Here is a 13,287-nt window from a genome sequence, read left to right as displayed (position 1 = left end):
GATTTAGAACTATTTCTGCATTCACTCATTTAACAGCTAAAGAACAAGAGATTATATAAATGACTTAGTTGTGCTTCTAGACAGATATAATATTTTTTTCCCTAATGAGTACAGAAATATGATTGCAAAGTCTGTGTGAACTGGAAGAGCATTTAACCAGTATTATTTGTAGTTACCTCAGCAAATGAAAGATCAAAATGCTGTCTTGGTCTTAACAAAGAAGACAAACTTCTAATAAAAAGGAATGGCATCTTCATTTTAGTCTTAAAATTATACGGTGTATTAGGTTTTTTTCTTTATTACGAAATAGTAAGTATTTGGATAAAAATGAGAAAATGCCAATACACAGTTACAAGAAAATAAAAATAAGTTATAATCACATCTACTAGGTCATTGTTAAATTTTATATCGGGAGGCACCCAGCATATGGTCTGCAGAGAGCCCATCTTTTTACATGTAAGAGAAATAGGCCTATATTTTTTGATATATTGATATTCTGAATTTTTCTATTGCAGGAACTCCAACAAATCTGAATTGCATAACAATTTTGGCCTATTTTGTTTATCATGGATTATTTTGCATTATATCATATTTTTTAAAAAAATATGCATTTAAACTATTACTTATCTTGATTCCTGGTTTTTTGTTTTTATTTTTGCAATTCTTAAAGTTCATACTTGAGGTGTGTAGTGCCTTCTTTACCACATCCAAATCCTAGCGCTGAAGACAAATATAGAAAGAGGTTTAGATTCAGAAACTGATTTAAACTTAAAGATTTTCTTTTCTCAAAGAAATGGAATCATATGATACAATCTGCATTCAAAATTCAGAGTCCTTAAACATTTTCCAGGATGCAATTTCTTTTTTCTAATATAATATATTTTCTTCTATTATTTATTTTTAAGATATTTTTCAATCACTAAATACTCTTATATGCAACACTTAATGATTGCTAATGAGATCAAATTCAACATTTGTTGAGTTGAAGCAACTCAAAGTGAAATACTTGTCTGATAGTTTCACAGACTCTCAGGTCCCTTATGTATCTGTGAGCATAAAACAGGCTATCTATGGATTTGTAAAAATCAATCTCCACAGAATCAATTTTGACATTTACTAATTTTTAAATTATTTATATTATTTTTTAAAAGATTTTTTAAATTTATTTGAGAGACATTGAGAGTGAAAGAGAGTCTAGAGGGAGAGGCAGAGGCAGAGGGAGAATCAGACTTCCCACTGAGCAGGGAGCCTGGTGCGGGACTCGATCCCAGGACCCGGAGATTATGACCTGAGCTGAAGGCAGACACTTAACCAACTGAGCCACCCAAGTGCTCCTAAGGATTTATATTAAGAGTAACCTTAATTTTATTTTGTGAGCCTACTTGAAAGACACTTAATTTTGACAAGTAAGTGAATCTGATCAAAATATCGAATAAACTAAATATTAGTTTAGACAGAAAACACTTATTGTTTGAATATACATTTTATAATCCATATATAGCTAATCCTAAAAATAAACCTATGAGCATTTTCTTTCCTTTTTAACAAGGAGGTACCCACAGTTAAATAAATGCTACAATTAAATGTATTCAGTCTGCTAGTAGGAGAGCTGAGGAATGGCTTTTACACCCTTTTTACTCCACTTGGCCTAATGCCCATAGCAGTATTTTGGATCAGTGGTCAGCAAACTTTTTCTGTAAGGGGCCAGAGAGTCAGTATTCTAAGGTTTGTGGGCCACATATGGCCTCTGTGTCTTCTGCTCGACTTTGCTGTTATAGCACAAAGGCAGTAGTCATAGACAATCTGTAAGCAAATGAGCATAGCTATGTTCCAACTGCAACTTTACTAATGAATATAGAAATCTGAATTTTATAAAATATTCAAGTGTGACAAAATATTATTATTTTTTATTTTTTCCCCAACATTTAAGAAATGTAAATCATTCTTAGCTCAGGAGCTATATAGATGGTGAGCCAGATTTGGCCTGTGGGCTGCAGCTTGCAGATCCCCTGGTCCAGAACAGTCAGTGGAAAGGGTGACCTCCTTGATTTAAAATCTCAGGAAGTCCCTGATTTCAGAAGAAAAGTTTTCATTTTCCATGGGTCTTGTAATAGAGGGACATTTGCATATGATGTATCAATCATATATCTTTGCTCTGGTTCGTTTTCTTGATGTACATACTCTCCCATCAAAATCCTCAATCCTGTATTGTTTTCATGAACAAAATAAAGGGCATTTTAAAATAAAATTCTACCCAAGGAGGGGAGCCTGGGTGGCTCAGTCAGTTGAGTATCTGCCTTCTGCTCAGGTCATGATCCCAGGTTCCTGGGATGGAGCCCCACAACCCTCATGGCATTGGGCTCTCTGCTCAGCAGGGAGCCTGCTTCTCCCTCTCCTTCTATTTATTGCTCCACCTGCTTCTGCTTGCTCGCACTCTCTCTCTCTCTCTCTCTGTCAAATAAATGAATAAAATCTTTAAAAAAATTCCACAAGGAATCAAGTTTTTTGAAAAAAATGATATTTAGGGGGAAAAAATCTCCCAGTAACGCTATCTCAAAATGTCTCATTTGTTTTCTTCCCAGGTTGTTACATTTTTCATTGTAATTGAGCCCTTCATTAGGTACTTCTAACAATTTACTGTATGGAAAACTCCCCAAGACCACCTCTTCCAGATATGTGCCCATCTAGATATTTGAGTTCCATTGCCAAGAAGCATCATAAAGGTTTTCCTCGAGACATTTGTGTACAAATCCCAAAGGAGGAGGAGGAGAGGGGAGGAAGAGAACAGAGTGACATGGGGAGGACCTGTCCCAAGCAGCTGCTGCTGGCCCGTCTAGTATCCGGGGGCTCCACAGGCAAACACAAGGCCACCCAGATGCAGCCATGGCCAAGTGCAAAAGTGCAACATCTCCCATCAGTGTGACAACTGATGTCCCTGCCTTCCAGCTGATGGAAAATTCCTGGAGAAAGGGAAAAAAGGAGAGGAGCCTGTTGGGATGGGGAAGGGGCGGGGTTGAGTTAGGGATCTGAGTGGTGCAGGTTAGTTCCGCCCACTTTCAATCACCCTCACCTGGACCCTCTATAGAGAGCTCAGGTAGAGAAGCTTCCACTGCAGGATGAGGACCCAGAGGACTGCAGCATGTAGCTCATTCACTCTTTGGAGCATTTGATCTCAGATATCTCTAAAGGAAAGAAAACAAATGCATGCTCCCTGTTTTTCTCCAGGACCATTTTTTGTTTGTTTGTTTTGTTTTTAAACTTAAGCCACTGCTGTGGCTTTTCTCTGCTCAGGATTCTTTCTGAAGCCAAGTCCTTTGGCTGTTGAAACCATGCATCTTCCTCACACTTAGGTTAAGATCAGGACAAAACAGTCCTAATTCTAGAACGTGTCAGCCAGAATCAGACCATCACAAACCAATCACCCAAGACTGCTCCCTGCTCCCAATACTTGAGATTATTTTTCCATGATGTAATAAACCTTTTAGATCCTCTTGAAAGAAAAATCACCAGCAAGTACATCTCTCTGCCTAGAGATCCTTGCGAACCAGAAAGTTGTTGAAAAGGTTTTTCAGACCAGAAGCATTAGTTATGGATGTTGTCATTGTTGTTCCTTGCAAGGAAGAGAATAAAAGTGTAATCATACTAGGTCATGTGTAAGTTTATGCTGTTTTTACTGGCTCTTAACCCTTTTCCTTCCAGGAATTGTTAAGTTCCTCCTTTGCAGTGATAGATCAGTTCTTGGGTACATTCTCACCAAGGGTGACCGTTTGACGGTAAGGTCCCTCAGTAGACCAACAGAATAGAAGTCGGGTCACATAACGGACTCCCTGGAAATTACGTAAGAGAAATAAATACCCTGGTATTTGCCCAGAGAGGAAATTAGGAAATTCACTTCGAGCATGAACTCATAGACTCTCTCAAACTCTCCTGTGAGAAAAAGTCTTCTTGGTCTGAGGGGGTCTTCAGTGGAGTTGGGGGGGCTTGTAGGAGAGACCTCCAGTCCCTATGTTGCTTGCAACAGGGCTGCAGGGCAGGCTGCCTTCCTTGCCGTGGAGACTCCGAAGAGGGTTCAGGAGACAGGAGAAAGAACAGGACACCTGTCTGTGGCAGGAAGGGGGGGGTGGGTTCCTTTTTTCCCCTGTTCTTTCTTTCATTTTTGGGCTTTGTGTCATGGCCTTCAAGTCAATTTACAGAGAAATGCTTGTGGGAAAAAAAAAAAAAACAATTTCAAAAACGGTTTTTATATTTTATTTTTATTTTATGCCGACTGGACTATTTTGCCTGCAGGGTATGGGTTGGTTTTATATTAAGTGTGCTTGATGCTTTTCCGGCAAGTTGCTTTGATAGGCTGTGCTTTTGTAATGGAGCCTGTGGAGCTGGAATCATGCAGATCCTGAACTGCATTTCCGAAGATGAATCAAATGCTGAATAATGTTAATAATATAATTATAAGTGCTCTGCCTGGATCACTGGCTATGTCTGAGTCCCCTTTTCTTGTAGGATTTGAAATAACGTGTGGATCGTGGAGAGGAAAAATGAACCAAGGCGAGCAATGCATGAGGAAAGAAGATAGAACAAAGAAAAGAGTGAATTAATATCTGTGCTTAATTCACTTAGGGAAGAGCACCGATTCATTGTGAGCCCAGGATTAAGGAGACTTGCAGACGTTTCCATTATACTGCCTGGATTTTGACATTATGGATACGGCACTGGTGACAAAGTCTTTTGTGCTAAATGATGCTTTGACCAAGTAGATGTTCAGATAATCTCTGCCAGGATGTACAAATCACACTTTTACCGTGTGCTACTCCAAGGGAAGAACTGCTTATGTTATGTGTACTTAGCTAGCATTTTGCAGAAAGATTAAAGTGGTGTAGCCTCAGAGCTTTATAGATTATTCTATTTTTGGAAAATACTGACAGAGTCACCACTATCTGATTTGAAAGTTTCATATTTTAATGCATCAGAAATATGTGTGCAATGGGTGAGTAGATAATGTTTTAAATTGCAAATTGTAAAATATGAGTGAACTCTTAAACACCATAAAATCAGAATCGTGAACGCAAGTTGCCGAGAAATTGGAGACTCAAAGCTGACTACAGCTCTTTTGTCACAACTAAGTAACTACAAATCAAACTTGAACCATCTTCAACGTCTTGTGAGGTTTTCAGATATGACACCATGAGGTCAAGAGATAGAGCTCTGTGTGCGTGTGCATTTTCACTTTTATGCACTTTGAGTTTGCTTTGTGCCAACTAATTTATTAGGTACATCCCTTCTTTCTTAATCCAGTACTAAGGAGGCACTATATTTTTATATAAAAATAATAGGCATTAAGAACAATAGCTTTGGGTTTTAACCTTTGCCCAAGCGGGAAATACCTCATTAGTTTTCAAGGATTTTTCTTTTTGGAAAGCATTACTGCATGTGTTAACACGTATAAGTGGTTTAATATCAGTTAGTTGGAAAGCTAGCTCTCTTAGTTGATTTTTTTTCCAAGTTGACTTCACAGGTACAGTAAGGGGTCTTTGTATTTCGGTTTACATGCAGGAAGATGACAATGAGGTGACAAGAAGGCATTATTTATAGCATCAGTTCCTGGCCTGCTAAAATTTGGCAATTCAGTTATGCCAACCACATAAAGGGATAGATTTAGCATAAATACAAGTCTTAAAATGAGATCTTCTTTGCTGACAAGAAGATCAGAAGCTGCAACACTGTGACCACTGTGACAGAATTTAAGTCTGTGAAATAAATTCAGAGTTTCTCTGTTGCTAATCATAGAAACAATTTTCTGAAATGCTTCTTTACAGTAATCATTCCTTTGAATTTCTTTAACATTTAGAATGGACTGGATGAAGCTCAGATCCAAGTGGAGGAGAAGAAATATCTGGATTTGATCCCAATTAGTACATTAAAATACCCAAGTAAGCACCTATAAAATGGGTACTAACATAACTTGGGTTTTCTTTTTAATAATCATATAATGTTATTAATGCTATTTTTCCTGTTATCGTGAGTCATTAATGTTATCGGTGACAATGAGGTATAGCATTTTATTTCTGCATAGTTATAACACAAGTTGTCTGTAATTTATACATAAGGCTTTGAATGTGAAAAGATAAATTTACCAAGGACCAATGAAGGTTCTTATACCTGCAGAACACAAGTCAATGAAGGAGGAAACCATCAGTCATCTCCTCCGATACTGACCAAATTTATTTTTAAAATGGAAGAGAGTCTCTCACAGTGAAGCCTCAGAATTAAGTCAAACGTTTGGAAGTAAGGTCTTGTATGAGGAGTGCTGGGCCAAATTTTATATATTACAGTCAGCGTAGGAATAATTTGGGGGGGGGGGATTAGTCACTGGCTGTGAAAATTATCAGCCTTATTCTATGATTTCTAGATTTGTCTGAGCACCGATGTCATGAAAAGTTGTACTCTGCAGAAAGCAGAGGAAGGAATGAGCAGGCTTAGAGGCTGTATCAACAGCTTCCACTCACATGAGGAGCTTCCCTGTGACAGAATTTCTCTATTTCCTTATAAATTAAAATTGGGATTTGGGAAATCATATGAAGAGAAATCCAGAAGCCAAGATCACATGGGAGGACTCCAGCCAGAGGCAACGGAGAGAAATGACAATCAGATCAGTGTCCTAACAGTCCTGCTCACATCTTTTAGCCCTGCATTCACTCATCTGCAGATTGCCCCCTCTCTAAAGAATAGAGTGTCACTCCTCCTGCTTGTCTAAAGAGTCTAAAATCTGGCCCAAATTTGATGTTCAGTCCTAAAATCTCTTTATTCATGAATGTATTCAAATGCTGACCATCACCAGGAAAATCCACTCTGCTTTTCTCCCTCTAACACCAACCCATACTTCGACACAGCTATAAAATGTTCCCAAACTCCTCAGATACTTACCTCTTCGTTTATGATTTTCGCACTTAAGCAGGCACTGCAACAGATTGCTATGTTATTTAAAGGCTTATTACATATAAATATCTCTTGAATACATCTTACTTCCCCAATTAAGTTATTCTATTTATTAACCTCATCATCATTAGTAGCAGCAAGAGCTAGTGTAAATAATTCCACCGCCTAAGTGTTCATTATGTAGCAAGCATTTTTTTTATTGTATTATTTCTAATCCCTATAACAGACTTTTACAGCTAGCTGGATCAATGTCACAAACACATATCAGGCTGACCCAAAGCCCAAACTCTCCCCACTGTGCAATGCCGTCACCACTGTCAAGATCACATAACTTAGAACATCCTTGAAATTCAGTGCATCAGGATTTCACTTGAAAGAAGGCAATAAAAAAAAAAGTTTCAGGAGATCACACCCTTTGACCTAGTAATTCCACATTTGGAAACCTAACAAAACAGTAGGAGATGAAGATAAACAATCTACAAAAGGAGTTAATGTATCTTTATACAAATATAAACCAAAAATGAATAGAAAGGTATCAGAATAGGTGATGATTCATCAAAGTTTGGCTCACAAATACATATAAACATGAAAACATATGCCTTCAAATGAATTTTAATTGCATGACAAATATTTAAATATAAAAGGTATGGTACTCATGTATCAAAAAGTATGTCACAATTGATCCTAAAAGTATAAAAAATATATAAAGATAAAAAAAGAGAAACAAAAAGATAGGAAAAAGGGAAGAAATACACCAAAGTATTCACAATGGTGGGGATATGGATTTATTTTCGGTGTTTTCCTACATCCACCTACATTTTTTAATGTTTATCTTATGCATTTTCCATAGTTGCTTTGACAATAAAAAAAAAAGAAAGACCTACATACACATACTCAACACTTGAAAGACCACACACACAAATTGTTAAAGCCGATATTCCAAACCCTGGACATGAGGGTATGTACCCTCTCTTTCAAAAGTAACATGACAAAATAAAATAACATGACAATATCATTGACATTACTCAAAATATGTTTTCTATATTCTTTGTATCTTGTGGCATATTCCTGAAATGCCTACAGCAGTGACTAACTTTGGTTGTCTGAAGTTGTTTTCTGTTATTGTTAGTTCTGGAAAAAGTCAAGTTGCAGGCATCTTATGGCAGGGTTACCTGACCTAAGCAGCTGCCATCCACTTTAACAGAGAATGAACGGAGACTTTAGTTTAGGCTCATTACGTCTAAGGGAGCTAATGTGCCACAGACAACACAGATGAAATGGTCATCATCATCATCATCGTGTTAAGAGCCATGGTAATGGGGGTCTGGATGAATAAAGCATTTTCAGAATGTAATTGTCTCACCCACACAAAATACGTAAGGTCTTCCAGAGCATGACAGAAGAGTAATTTGCTAAATAATAATTCAGCTGCTCTGGAAGTATGAATGAAAAAACAAATGATCCCACTTATTACTGTTGGTTTTAACATATTTGATAGAAAGCAAAGATCATAGTAATGGACACAGTAAGTACTTAGATGATTCCTGAATAAATGGCTGCATGATTTTGTTGTACATGTACATATAAATATATGCATATTTGCAGACACAAAGTTACCTCCCTTACCCAGAGGTCTTCCTCAACTACTTATTGCACAGTAAATGCAAGGACTAAACCATTTAAATGCTCTGAGAAGCTAAAATAGATGTCAGAAATCCATATCCTGAAGCTTTTTTACCCAAAAAAGGAAACTAGCCAAAAAGCAAGGTAACTCCAAATTTGGCATCTGCTCATACTATTTCAAAAATATATAGCCACCTTAAGCCCTTTAGATTATATTTGCTTTCACTTCACATATATTTTAAAGCAACCTTGGTTATATAATTTCTCAGTACAGTGCAGATTAGAATCAACAAATTAGACAGAGCATGGTGACAGCCTGATATATTTGGCAGAAGCAAAAATGAGAAGTGAAGGCTGTCATTGGTGAAGAAGAGAGAGAAAGCAAACAGACGACTTAAATAAGCTTAGTTTCTGGTCATTTAATGTTGAAGACATTACTCTTAGCGTACCCGGACAGTCCTCCTCTATTGCAGGTAAAAATGAAATAGCTCGTGTTTATTATAATGATACTGAGTCACCGTGCAAAAGTCGTAGTATACTCAAAAATACTGTTGCTTTCATTCCACCCTGCATTTACTGACATTTATTCAGACTGATGTATTTCTTTGGCTGTGTGCAAGGCAATGGAGGTATAAAGATAAAAGACATGGCAGTGGATCCTGAAAAGCTCACTATTGGTCGGTGCAAAAAACATAGGGAGCCATAGCTGTAATAGCACGAGAGGAACAAAACATGCTATACTTGAGAGAGATACAGAGTGTTCCAGGGGCAATCGGATAGAGCTCGAGGATGCATACAGTATATTAGAGAAGATCATTCCCACCACAAAGAAATACCAATTAGTCAGAAAAAGCTCTTATGCGATATGCTGCATTCCCAGGTATGCCAGAAAAATAAGGCATCATCACTGCACTGTGTGTTACAGTGGTAACAAATGACCAATAAAGCCCACTGCTCTAGAAGAAACGGTGTCTGTGTAGGCAGAGACGTGTAGCATTCTTAGAAGCAGCTTCTAATTTATACACACAATTACATGTATATAGACAGATCTGGGAGCCTAACAGGTGTTTTGGGACATAAACTGCATGAAGAGGCAATCCTGTCTTCTGGCACACTCTTAGCATCCTTAACACAACTCATTATCCCTACACGGTAATGCTTCATCCATAGTAAGTAAACCCTCCATTCTAAACTTGCCCATAAATTCTAGTTGGTTTCACAACTCAGAAACGCTCCAGGAATGTTTTTTTTTCCCTTGCATGATCGATTTTAGCACTTCAATCATAGGCTGCCTTACGCTGTCATTTGGCCATTTGATTTCACTTGTGCATTGCTTGTCTTCTCAATGAGAGATTGTGAATTCTCAGAGGGAAGGAATGGTTTCACCCAGGGCTCTTAAGTCTCCCATATCACCCAGCAAACAGTTCAGGTACAAAGTATTTACTCAACAAATACATTTATTAAATTTCATATGAACATTAAATCTTACCAGTACGGGAAGTGAAACTGCCAAGGCTGCTGTCCCATTGGTAAGATTACGTTCAGCGCCTTAAAATACCATAGCCCATGGCTGGTCCTCATTGCCGCAGATTGCAGACTCAACCTGCCTGCCCTTTAAATTCATCTGACATTGATTTATTATTTATTGCTATTAATTATTACTGTGAAGATTAGTAAGGGGTTCTTAATAGCAAGCAGTTGCAAATGACAGGAGATTTTCATTTCTCATCACTGTAAAATCGGACTGCCTATATGGTTGATGGAAGTCTGAAAATATATCTAATTGCTAGAGATATTTATATAAGTGCAAAGGAAAGATTTGTGCTGCTGGTGGAGGAATCACCTTCTGCGTCACACAACCATTCATAATCTGATTGCAGATCTAGATTGTGACTAATATTTGGCTCTAATGTTATAGGTGGTTACTGTGGAGTGAACCAGTAAGAGCACGACTGTCATTTCCTTGGAAAAATTTAATCCACAGATGGATCCCAACACCCAACGGCATTGGTGTCCAAAACTAATGGGGATTTTTGCTAAATAAGGACTGATTCAGCCAAAAAAGAGAGATTCTGACTAGAGAAATCTGTATCATGCATCACTCCCAAAAGTACTGAATGCTTTGGAACACTAGAATTTTCCTAATAGGGGCATAATGAAAAGTCACCTATTAATTAAAATGCACATTTCATTTTTTTTCCCTTTATAACATGAAGCAGTGGAGTTAATCGATGCTATCATGCATTTACAAAGTTTCATTTACTTACAAAACCTAATCCTTCATGTTTCCTAATTGAGCTAAGTAATTAAGGCAAAACTTCTATCCAGGCTGAGAAGCTGCTTATTGCAATAACCAATATTGCTCTGACTTTCTACTTCAAGAAATAAGCATTGCTGCATATCAGCCCATGGTGGGTAGGAGGGATGTTGATAAGAAAGATTAGGATATATATATTTATCTGCCCCCTGCCATAACTAAATTTACACGACCAACCATCATCTTGTAACTTTTCTTTTCTTTAAAGATTTAAAGATTCTTCTATTATATGAAACTATTTCGGCCTATGGCGCATTCGGCTTATTTAGAGCAAAACATTACAATAAAACAATTTCAATCCACCTTCCGGAGAAATGGCAGCCCTTTCTGGATGACTGATTTTCAAAAAGAGCTCATTACCTGGAAATAAGAACGCCGCCTCTCTGAATTCACATGGGTTGGAAAATTCTTAGCCATCTACAGATGCTCGGATTGATTCATCATAAAAGAAGAGAACATAAAGTGATGAATTTCCTCTTTCCATTTAGGCCCAATATGTGTTAAGGGATTAAACGGACCTCTCCCACCTGTTTCTGAGAAGAAATCCATGCAGAAACACATTTCAGAAGAAGCCCACTGGGGCAGAGTGAGATGTTACCCATTCTCCTTCCTTTGACCACATAGAATTAGCGTGGCTGTCTCCACGTTTTTAGGTCTGGGCTACAGCCTGGGTTGCTATCCATCCATCCATCTATTTTGCAGAGTCAACTCAAGTTGTCCAAAAGTAATACATTCCTTAATAACTATTAAAGAAGACAGACTTCCTCCCAACCCCCTCCCCTCCCCTCCCCTCCCCTCCCCAGGCCCCTGTAAGTGTGAGAGGCATTATTCCCACATACGGGGTTTTAAAAGGCAAGACGGCTACAGGGCTCGGCGTGCTGGATAATCTCAGCAAGTGCAACAGAAGAGCAATACGTCTGGCTCTCCCGAGCAGACACACCGCATGCACAACTTGCTCAACACTTAATTTCAGGCTCTCGCTCAGCGCGCTCGCTGAGGCAGGGTTAAGCACGCATCTGCAAAACCCAGCGCATCTCACCAGCACCTCCTAGGGGCCATGTGAGGGTATGGGGCTAGGAAGTGGGTACCCGCGCAGACCTTCCTTCAATTGTCGGTTTCACCTCCCCTACACACACACACACACACACACACACACACACACACATCACCCCCAGTGTGTGCCGCCCCGAATACGAGCCAGATCGGCCTAGGCAGCTTGGCGACTCCAGGCCGCCTTTCAGAGGTTTGCACAAACTGCACGGAAAGACGCATTTGCTCGCTTGGGGGGAAATAAGCATTACACACACACACAGGAATCTCCAACTCTGCGTAAGGAAGACTCCTAAACACCCTGCGTCCCTTCAGAGCAGAAGCTGGGTTGTGACACCACCGTGCTCAGAGGTATATGCACGCACTGCACTTGCACACGACAGACACACACGGACACACACGCATCGATCCGCAAAGTTGCAGGCTCCAGACGCGGTTAACACTGAAGTCGACATAGGTTTTCAGAAAAGGGTCTGCATGCTCTTGCCTGGTTGCTGGGAATGAGGGCTGGGAGGCGCTGATGCGAGGGCAGAGCTGAGTGTCTGTAGGAGTTGCTGTTCCAGAGAATTCATTACTCTAATTGCTCTGGTTTTAGATCAGGAGAGCGCTGCCGGGCGGTGGTGGAGCAAGAGACTGAGGGCGGACAGTGCGAGAAGGGGAACGAGTCGTTCACCCTTCAGGGAAGTCTAGGCGCTTCGTAAGGGATTCCGCCAGCAGCCCCGAGCCGGCGAGAGCGCCAAGCGGCTCTGCGGCTGCAACAGTTGTGCGCGTCCGCATCCAGCCGGGGGCTGCGCGCCGCTCCCGGGTCCCGGGTCCCGGGTCGGTCCCTTCCCCCCCCACCCCCGCCCCCGCCCCGCCCACCTCCCGCAGTGGGGTCGCGCTGCTCCTCCGCGCACCGCAGGTTCTGCGGGGAAGGGGGAGGGCGCGGGGCTCTGGGTGCGAGCGAGGGGAGAGGGACACGCGCCGGGGCTGCAATGCAAGCCTCCCCGCCTGCAAACGTGTCGACGGGGGCCCCCGCAGGAGCGCGCACAGCACAGCACCGCCGCCCGCCGCGGAGAGGGAAGAGGGAAGTGTAGGGCTCTGGGGGGGAGGGGGAAGCTTTCTGCCCGAGGCCAGGCTGCAAAGGGGCAGCCGCGGAGCTCCCCACCTGCTGCTGTCCCAGCCGGGGCGCGACCTCCTCCTCCTCCTCCGCGACCCGGCTCGGCGGGCGGAGGGGGAGGCAGCCAGCGGCGGCAGGTTCTCCTCGCTGGCAGCGCCGCGGGCCGCGGGTGTAGCGCGGTCCCCTCCCCGCCGCGAGTCCCGGGGCCGGCCGGGCGGCCAGGCGCGCTGCGATTGGCCGACAGGGCCCGGGGGGCGGGGCCAGG

At 41.1% G+C, this 13,287-nt stretch overlaps 1 long non-coding RNA gene across 4 annotated transcripts in view; it reads right to left on the bottom strand.

Annotated features, from left to right (window-relative positions):
• LOC140606909 (uncharacterized) overlaps window positions 1-13,226 on the bottom strand; it is a 183,013-nt gene extending 169,787 nt beyond the window's left edge. For all 4 annotated transcript variants that reach the window (XR_012009116.1, XR_012009117.1, XR_012009118.1 and 1 more), the window contains exon 1: window positions 13,071-13,226. This is a non-coding gene — a long non-coding RNA (uncharacterized lncRNA). The remainder of the gene's footprint in view (window positions 1-13,070) is intronic.
• Window positions 13,227-13,287: the final 61 nt, after the last annotated feature.

The sequence above is a fragment of the Canis lupus genome, chromosome 16 (genome assembly GCF_048164855.1).
Source record: "Canis lupus baileyi chromosome 16, mCanLup2.hap1, whole genome shotgun sequence".
Lineage (NCBI taxonomy): Eukaryota > Metazoa > Chordata > Mammalia > Carnivora > Canidae > Canis > Canis lupus.
The sequence above is the reverse complement of the archived record's forward strand: the minus strand, read 5'-3'. Positions and strand labels throughout refer to the sequence as shown.